Source organism: Suricata suricatta, chromosome 5, assembly GCF_006229205.1.
Source record: "Suricata suricatta isolate VVHF042 chromosome 5, meerkat_22Aug2017_6uvM2_HiC, whole genome shotgun sequence".
NCBI lineage: Eukaryota > Metazoa > Chordata > Mammalia > Carnivora > Herpestidae > Suricata > Suricata suricatta.
The window spans coordinates 22,396,039-22,404,099 of NC_043704.1; positions in this window are offsets into that span (position 1 = coordinate 22,396,039).

The following is an 8,061-nucleotide window of genomic DNA, read 5'->3' on the forward strand; positions in this document are numbered from 1 at the left end:
ACCCAGAGGTGAGGCCTTTTGTCCTCAGGTCCCAGAGAATACTCTGGGAAGCCTGACAAGAAACTCCAAAAGAACATTTACCTGACTCAAGCCAAAGTAATGAAATAAAAAGGAGATCCAGATTGAATTTTTATGAAAGGAGAATTGTTATGGTCACATGCTATAGATGTAAAACTTCCTTTTATTGAATACATTTATATTTTTGAATCCCTGCATTTAAAGAAGTAACCAAAAAAATTAGGATGATCTAGTCTGTTCCATATTTTAGGTATGCTCAGGAGTAGTGGGAAAGGTGGCTATTCCAATGGACAATAGTCTATAGAAGGTATTACCTTGAACATATGAGTGGAGTATGATGAAATGAAATTATAGCAATTAAGACTTTGAAAATAATTTTTTAAAAGATTTTTATTTAGTTTTCTGCTAGAGAGAGATAGAGCATGAGAGGGGGAGGGGCAGAGAGAGAGGGGGACACAGAATCCGAAGGAGGTTCCAGGCACTGAACTGTCAACACAGAGCCTAACGCGGGGCTCCAACCCACGAATGTGAGATCAAGACCTGAGCCCAAGTCGGAGGCTTAACTGACTGAGCCACCCAGGCACTCTTGAAAATAATTTTTAATGGAACATTCTAAAAGAAAAGAAAAACAAGATTAGAGAAACAGAATGAGTCTTTCACAGTTCTCTCCCTTTGGCAGCAAATAATTGCAAATTGTTTTCAAACAGATGAAAATAAGGATAATCAAGTAAAAATAATTGTTTACTTTTTTCAGATGGTAAGGATGAAAACAATAAAACTGCATAAGCATGTCTGAGACATATGTTAGAATGCATCATCAGAATATGTACACCCACACTGGCAACAAGCTTTGGAGAGAAGCCTTGAGGGGAATGTGTGGAGGTGGCCAGAGAGGCACAGGAGCACCCAGTGACCCTCCTAGACCAGATTTGCATCTGAGCTTCCACCAGTGTAAAGGCAGCTTACTTCTCTGAGGTTCTTTGCTCTCCAATAGTTAAATTCCTCTAGGCTTCCTTCTTAAATAGATCTCGACCGCCATTGCCATTGCCACTCTAGAGAAGCAGTTGTTGAACTTTTCCTAGTCATCTTGAATGAGAGTCTTGTTCTTCCATTAATGATTCCGTCATGTTTGCAAGTAAGCATCTTGAGTATGATTCAAAATCTAATATAATCTACATTTTTCTGGCTATCGTTTCTCATCTCATTTGTTTTATTTCTTGTATAACTAAATTTGTCTTATATCTTACTTTTGGTTATGTTGATTATCTCTCACTCTCATTTTATTTTTAATATAATGACCATGCTGTTTTGGACTACTTATTCATTTGTTTATTCAAAAAAAATATGTCTAGGACACGTGTGTGGCTCAGTCAAGTAAATGTCCGACTCTTGATTTTGGGTCAGGTTATGATCTCACAGTTCTTCAATTTGAGCCTCACATCAGGCTCTGCACTGTCAGCACAGACCCCATTTAGGATTCATTCTTATCCTCCCTCTCCGCTCCTACCCCCTCTCAAAATAGATAAATAAAAAATATCCGTGAGGATTTCCTATTTTATGCGAAGCAATATTAAATAAAGTCAAGTTATTTCACTAATAAAGCTATATTCTGGAGGCAAATAACAAGGAATGCAAAAATAAATTTCTGTACATTCCTTAACAATGTTTTGGGGCTAAATATCTATTTAAAATGCATGAGGTTAGTTTAAGATCACTTTTGCAGACATCAGGGAAACAAATTTTAAATTTATAAATCTTTATCCAGCATTAAGAAAGTTCTTTCAAACCTGTGCAAAATCATTAAAAACCAGCATGCTGTTCTCCTTAAAAGTTCAGTTTGAAATAAGAATGGCAAAAGCATATAATTGTTCTCTCTTTCTAGAAAAAATGTATTAAAGTTCAATTCTAATCAGTTAGGTACATTTTGTCTGTTTGTTTGTTTTTAAAGGAAGAAAGGTAGTCCTAGAATAATAATATACTTTTTTTCAAACCATGTGAAACATTCAGGGATTCTATACCATTCCAATCACACAAAGTAAAAGTCTATGTTTGTTATAAAAAGAAAAAAAAAGACACAGTCTCATCAGTTGACTTCACAGCCTGCTTCAAATTTGTCGTGGAACAGGACATATCTTGTGGTACCACAATGCGGGCTTTATCACAAACTAATGGGTTTAATGTGGCCTGGTTATTTTTCATCCATGGTTCTTTAAAAAAAATCAAATAGTAATAAGTTAAAGGCAGAGAATCTAAAAGGATGAGAAGATACTGCCAAGACAGACATCATTATGTAATAAGGTTAGGCACAGCCACAGTTAGGACAGTTTGACCTGAGACATAATTGACAAGAAACAGCAATTCCAAGAGTTAAAAGGAAGGATTCTAGAGAGTGGCAAGAGCAAATCCTTTGCTCAGTGGCAGTAATAAGCTTAGAAAGTTCAAATGTACTGACGGAAACTGATAGGACTGACTTGAGGCCAGATGGATTAGTTGTTTTGGGGGAGAAAATTAACACGTTCAAAGTCTTGCTTTGACCTCTGCTTATTTCTCCAACCTTATATCCAACCACTCTCCTCCTTGCTAATTGTATATGTCTATAAACTCTGTTGGTACTCTTCAAGCAAAAATGCTAGGAGACATATCAGAATTCTCATATTCTCCCCTCCTCTTCTAGTTCTATCAACTAGGGATTCATTTTCTCCATCGTGTCCTCCTACTCTCACTTATATGATGCTTCTTAACTCACCATCTTGTTTCTACAGTTGGAACCAGATGCTTGTCCGTGGAAATTATCCCACTTCCTAATGGAGCTCCACTTAGCTGAGGAGGAATGTTCTTCATCCCTAAGGCCTCTTACATTTGGCTCATACACATATGATGTGAGCTTGTCAATTACTAGAAACTGTTCAAAGCACTTGACATTCACTAATATCTTTAAGCTTCTAACATCCCAAAGTGTTAAGTGTAATTATTTCACTTGTATCACACATGAGGAATCTGAGATTCAAGGATGCCAACTTGTTTTCACACAAAAAAGTGACGAAGCAGAGGGGGCCACCAGAATTAGAACAAGATCACTTATTCCAGAACCAATGTTTTTCATCAGTACACTTTCACTCCTTTTCAAGGCTGTGTCCTTTTACCTAATTCTTAACCAACTTTTAGCCATAAAACAAAGAAAAAAATATTATTTCTAGTGGAAAGTCTGGTTAGCTTTGTATTACTGAGGTCAATTAAAAGGTAGATAATGAATCATAATTTATTATGCAACACATTTGGTCTATGGGATAAGAGTGATTTCAGTGACTGCTTGTCCTCCTTAAACATGGTTATCTGGGTTACCTTGCTCCATACCAAGGCCATTCTTCCATTACCATATAAAATACCTGTCCATTCAGCATAGAGCCACACAATTTTCTTTACCAATACCAGTGGTATGAGAGCCATTACATAGCAATTTGTTACAGTAAGTGAGCTCAACATATTCTGGCTACTTCAAAAAGAAGCTCCTACATATCTGGGTGATGGCTAGATTTTTTTTTTTTTCCTGAGTGCTATATCTCCATAGTTTCTAATTCAAAATAGAGAGTTAGAGAGAAAGACAATGAGATTTTCACACTCAGTAAGTTTGTTGATTTGCTTTGTTTTTAAAAGCTTAGCTATGGTGAACTTAAAATTTTTCTTTCAAGATCTGTGACTCTTAGAGTTAGTTAAACTGCATCTTAGGATCTATATATAGGTCAATTGCAAAAGTTAGTTTGTATGCACATATGTGTGTGCTTGTGTGTGGTGAGTTTTCTACATATTTCTCACATTCATAGATATTGTAGTAGTTATCAAAATACTCCTTACTGGAGGACAATAGGTATTTCCATTTACAACAAGAAGGCCCAATTATGTAATCTAGTCATATATAGTCAGTGTTGAAACATGAAATTAAATTTTTAAAGTTTTGTAGAAATCATTATCTTTTGCCTTCTTTCTTTAGGAATTGTGCATTCACTGATTTCAAAACTAAATTGTTTATTATTTATTTGAGAGGAACATGAAACTCTAATATAATTCATTTTACTGTAAAAACTTGGATGAAATAACATTTCTACCACACATATTTCTATTTCCCTTTTTATCATCTATCTATTTACTTATCTATCTATTTTCTGTCTCTCTCTCATCTAGTTGCTCACCTATCTTTCCATCCATACTTCAGCCTAATTTTTTATTAATATACTTCTTGGTGTTGTGAATGAGTGATGGTGTTGTTGATGATAGACATCAGGATGAAGCAAGAATATTTCCCCTTCTGAGTGTCCTACAAAGTACCTTGCTCATAGTAAGAATTAAAAAATGTTGTTCATGAATTAGTTTATGCTGATTTTTGAAAATAAAATTGCAAAGGTAATTAACTGTTTAATATACCACACAAACTAATCCATCTAAATGAACTGGTAGATAAGAATGAACTTCTACAAGAGGATATGGAAAATCTCATTTCATGTTTCTTTTTGTTTCCTATGCATGATTTTGGGGGCTAATATTTTGATAGGTTTATACTTTAATTTAACAAATATTTTATTGAATGATGACTTAGTGGTGGCAGTCTCTATTACAGTGACTAGGTAATGGGAAAAAGAAAAAGAAACAAACAAAGAAGTGTGTGCCATCCTAGAGTTTACACTTTAGTATGATAAGACAATTCACAAAAATGTGTGTAATGTGTGTGTGTGTGTGTGTGTGTGTGTGTGTGTGTGTGTGTGTAGAAGTAAAGCATGGGGGAGGGAAAGCTAAAGCTGTGTGGTCATAATCTTGAATACAATGGGCATGATATTTGAGTAAAATGGTGAAGGAGGCGAGGAAATGGAAGAGCAGCTCAAGTAGGAGAGGGAGAAGAGGAATCACAGGCCCATCAGGCGGCAGTGTCTTTGGTGTGCTTGGATGAGAGCAGAGGACAATAAACCTACAGTGGTGTGAGTGATTTGATGATCTATGGAACCATGACACAGGATGCCTACATCCAATGCAGGTCCAGATTTTGTAGGCTATTGAAAACCATTGTAGTCCTATGGTTTCAATTTTGAAGGAAGTGAAAAGTCATTAGATGAAAATATGTTGGGCATTGTGATGTTCACACCATATCACACTTTAATGAAGGTCTTGTTGCCCCAGCTACAGGGCTACTATTGACATACTGACATTTTTTACCTTGCGGATACTTTATAGATTTTCAGAGCTTCAGAGGATCATGCCCTTCTCAAGGTGCAGTCCAAAAGAATTTCCCTCTAGCATCAACTTGAGACACTTTGGGATAACTCTAAAAGGTCTTTCCAGATCCAGAGTTCCTAGAAGGTTTGGCTATCTTTGTCATCCTGTCTTCATCACACTTGGCCTACTTCCTTTGCTCACTTGGCTGCTTTTCTCTCTTAGCCATAGGTACTAATGTGAAGTATACACCTTGATAATCATACTACATGGTGAATCCCATCTCAGAATTTGTTTACTAAGAAGTCCAACTGTCACATTAGATATACGTCTTAACAGGGTTACTGTAGTGGCTGTGTTGAGAACAGAAAGAGAAGGTGGATATGTATAGGAAAATTAAATAGAAAACTATTAAAGTAATATGGAAATTTTGATGTCTTGGTCTTGGCTGATAGCAGATGATGTGGTAAAATATGAAAATCTCGATATTAACAACAAAATATAGGATATGACAGGAAGATGAAATAATTATGTCTCTCAAAATCTAAAATTAAGAATAAAAAAAGAATTGGTATTAAATGAAATAGGGATGATCTTGTAATCTTAGGTTTACATGTCTATTAGACATTCAGGTATAAATTCACAAGATGCAATTGGACATGCCAATTTGAGTTCTGGGTAAAGTTCCACACCAGAGATAAATGAAGTTGAGTTAAAACAATGAAGCTGAGTTGTCTGTGTGACCCAGCCAGTTAAGTGTTGAACTTCAGCTCAGGTCATGATCCCAGGGTTCGTGAGTTCAAGCCCCATGTCAGGCTCTGTATTGACAGCTCACAGCCTGGAGACTGCTTCAAATTCTGTGTCCTGCCTCTCTCTTGCTCTGCCTCCACTGGTTGTGCACTCTATCATTCTCAGAAATAAATAAACATTAACACATTTAAAAATAAATAAACAATGAAGCTGGTTGTATCACAAAAGGAAATATTACATATGGACTGATAAAGGATCCAAAGACTCAGTCCTGGAACTTTGCAAGGTCAACAAGTCAAAGCAAAGAGACACATCTAAGAATAAGACATGAAAAGAATGCTATTAAAGGAGGAGGGTAGTTTTCATGCGATGGGCAAAGAAAGGGCATAGCTGAGAAACTGATGATTTCTATTAAATTCTGCTGATAGATTACAAATGAGAAGGATGGAGAGCTGCCCAATAGGTATTAGAAACAGATGATCATTTGACATTGACAAGAACAGTGTCCATGGAGGGTGTGGCCAAAATCTTAAACAGAAGTGGTTCAGGAAAGGACTGAAGAAAAACAATGTGGACAGCAAGTAATGGAAACTATTTTGGAGGAGATTTCTGTCAAGTGAAGTAAAGAAATGAATTAGTGATTGCCGGGGAAAATCAAGCCAAGTGAATGTTTTTTGGTTTCGGTTTTGGTTGTGGAATGCAGAAACAGATAAGGGAAAACCGATGCTTTAGCCATAGAGAAAAGCATTGCTGGAGTGGTGACCTGAGGGATAGGAAAGGGTCTGAGATCCAACACATAAAAGGAAGCAAATGAATAGCTGAGCCAAAGCCAAATGCCCTCTCTTCACTTCTGTTTTCATGATGAAATAACAAACATGGCTCCTAATGGGAATGAAGACCAATGAGGGAATGTGGAAGGCTTGAAGTGAGAGCTGAAGGTATTAGGTATGAATTCTGTGCAGTATTTGTATTTACCTTCCAAGAGCTCACAAATTGTATTCATAGTTGTGGCTTACTGTGGAATTCTACAAGATAACTCATATCAATAAAATAATAGATTTATAGGAACTGTCTTACATAATCATTTGATAAGAAAATTGATTGTTTGTTTACCATCATAATTCAAGAAAAGATAAAAAGATCATTCACTTTCCCACCAGCTTGCTCTTTAATCTGATTTTATGCCTGAGGCAAAGCAGTGCATTGATTTCCCCAAGCAAATTGCTTATACAGAGCTATGATGACAACTCTTCTAGCAGTCTTTAGATCAATGATAACTAATAAATAGTGTCTGTGTCTTTTTGAATTATTTGTTTACAAGTTACAGAAACAGATCAGACTACCTTTAGCAAAACAAAGTAATTTATGGGAAAGATATGGGATAGCCCCTAGAATCAAACAAAGGCTACAGTAAGCAATTCTCAAACAGGACTGAAACAGGAGAAACTCTTGTGTTTTATGTAAATCAATGGACAGTCTCCTTAGAAAACTAGACAGGATGGATTTACCTAAGTAAATGACTCAACATACCCATATCTTTTATAGGGAGTGTAAAAATAGTGGAGTGCTTTTTCCTTCTTCTCTTTCTAGTTAAGGTCATGGAACTGGAATACTTCATTAGTTCCCAGGTTGTGAAAATTCAAAATAATGAAAGACTGTTTTGATATTAATGTTGCAGTTAAGCTGAACCTTTTTATTTCTATACATATTAAGCATTATGATGAAGCCATTGGTAGTGGATTATGATTAAGATCATCAGTGAAACTGGTGCAGCCGCTCCGGAAAACAGTGTGGAGGTTCCTCAAAAAACTATCCATAGAACTCCCTTATGACCCAGCAATAGCACTGCTAGGGATTTATCCAAGGGATACAGAAATGCTGAGGCATAGGAGCACATGTACCCCAATGTTCATAGCAACACTGTCAACAATAGCCAAATTATGGAAAGAACCTAAATGTCTATCACCTGATGAGTGGATCAAGAAGATGTGGTATATATACACAATGGAGACTACATGGCAATGAGAAAGAATGACATATGGACATTTGTAGGAAAGTGGATGAACCTTGAGGGTGTCATGCTAAGTGAAATAA